Raw genomic sequence first — 2500 nt, forward strand, 5'->3', positions numbered from 1 at the left:
TGGAGAAGAAAATGTTGTTTTTCTCTACAACAGAGTCTCACTACTGAGTATATGAACCACACACACCTCAGGCCTCAATTGGATTTTGATTGGGTGGGTGGAGAGAATCTGGAAGGAGTTATGGAAAAGCAAACCATGATCAGAAGACGTTGTAGGAAATAAAAAAAAATTTAAAAAAGGAAGGAAGGAAGGAAGGAAGGAAGAAGTCATCCTATGAAAAAAAAAAGTCTCCACCTGTAGTGGGTATTGTCTCCACCCATAGACCTTGGTTGGGCTTTCATCCTAAAAAATTTTTTTTTCTTTTTGGTTTTTCGACACATGGTTTCCCCTGTGTAGCTTTGGCTCCTTTCCTGGAATTCACTCTGTAGCCCAGGCTGGCCTCGAACCCAGAGATCCGCCTGCCTCTCCTTCACAAGTGCTAGGATGAAAGGTGTGCACCACCACCACCACCACCACCACCACCACCACCACCACCACCACCACCCGGCAGGCTATCCCAAAGTTTAAACCTTCTGTTTCGAGATTAATAATGATTAAGTTTTCCTAACAGCAATTTCTGAAGTCTCCGGAAGGAAGATGGGGCCCCACCCACAACAAAAATTCTACCTGGTTTGGGTTGGCGATGTAGCTCAGTGGTAGAATGCTTGCCTAGCAAGCACAAGGCCCTGGTCCTCAGCTCCAGAAAACAAACAAAGAAACAAACAAAGAAACAAAGAAACAAAGAAACGAAGAAACGAATGAATGAATGAATGAATGAATGAATGAGTGAATGAATCTACCTGGTTCATAATGATGCTATTGAGCCGTTTGGACTATAAACTGCCCAAGATAGTTCCAAAAAGGTGTAATCCATCCATCTTACGCATAACATCACATAAACCACAAAAAGGAAACAACAACAACAACAACAACATAAATAAATAAATAAATAAATAAATAAATAAATAAATAAATAAATAAATAAAACAAAGTACAATAAAATAAAACCAAAAAACAAAAAAGAACGCAGCTGAACTTTGTGACTGTAAATGTTAGGATTCCAGCCACTCCTCCAGCTATGTGACCGCAAGCAAGGGGGGGGGGGGGTCTTAACATCATCTGTGCGCTGCGTAAGCCCACATGCACACGTGCAGGGGAATCCTAGGAGGAAAGAAAGAAAGACAGAGAGAGAGAGAGACAGAGAGAGAGAGAGAGAGAGGGAGGGAGGGAGGGAGGGAGGAGAAATCATCTATTCAAAATAAAAATTCCCAAACCCCTCCAAAGAACAAAAAAAAAAAAAAAAACAACCAACCAACCAACCAACCAACCAACCAACCCACCACAGCTGTGAGTGTTAAGTGTTCTTTTCCCGCATACGCAACCCACTCCCAGCCAGCCAGCTAGTGTGCAATTCTGTCCCAGGTGAGGAATATCCAAAATGCAGAGTGTTTGGGAACGTTCGGCCTCATATTGGACCAGTCTATGAGTGCTTGTCCAACGGGTCCCCAGAGGAAAGCAACACTCACGGGGACAGTCTCACTGCTGGACAGCAGTGAGTGCAGAAGAAACACACTGCTGGGGCCTCTACTTGCAGTAGTGATGATCCTCTTGGCGGTTTTAGTGCCGCCATTTTGTCAATCATGCATGGGACAGATATGATCATTCATTCCTGGGGTGGGGGGTGGGGGGGACAAAAACAAAAACAAAAACAAAACAAAACAAAACAAAACAAAACAAAACACCCCAACATTCTTTGGAAGCTAGCTGATGCATCTCAGGGGTCTTGTCTGGAGATGATGCCAGCTCGATATTTGGCCAAGCTCACCAAATGATCATCGTTGTTATGTCTTGATGTAAAAGTTGGGAAAGAAGCTACGCCTGACATACTTGTTTTAAGTGGATGGAGGTTAACGTCGGAGGATGGGAGAAAAAAAACATGTTTGTGAATATGGGAAAACATGCCCGCTCGCTTTTTGATGTGTATCGGTAGGTAGGTAGGTAGGTAGGTAGGTAGGTAGGTAGGTAGGTAGGTACACTGGTATGAAAGTAACTCATCTGGTGGTCAGACACTTGATTTCTTCGAGACGCCGCAGCAGCCCCTTCCATATATCATATCGAAGTTAGGAAAGGAAAAGGGGGCTCCAGCTAATACGGTTATGGGATTTTAAAGCGCTTCATCTCTCTGTCTGCCTGGCCAAGCATTCCCCGGAGACACAAAACCATTCATGAAAAACCAAACCGGTGGGTGCAACCGACCGACCGAACCTCTCTAGGTCTGTAGGTGTTTCATAACCAGTCTCGGAGAGACTGTCTCCACCACCCCCACCCCCACCCCACCCCCCCACCCCCACCCCCCACCCCCGGCCCCACCCTCCACCTCCCAGGTCAACCAGATCCCAGGAAATCTGTCTGTGGGTGCGCCATTTTCATCCGCGGGGAAGTGGACTGATTCTAACCAGTGTCTGTTCTGGAAAGAGGAGGGACAACAAAGAGGAACCAAATTCCTCCAAGCTTCCAAAAG

This window comes from Peromyscus eremicus, unplaced genomic scaffold (assembly GCF_949786415.1).
Source record: "Peromyscus eremicus unplaced genomic scaffold, PerEre_H2_v1 PerEre#2#unplaced_889, whole genome shotgun sequence".
Lineage (NCBI taxonomy): Eukaryota > Metazoa > Chordata > Mammalia > Rodentia > Cricetidae > Peromyscus > Peromyscus eremicus.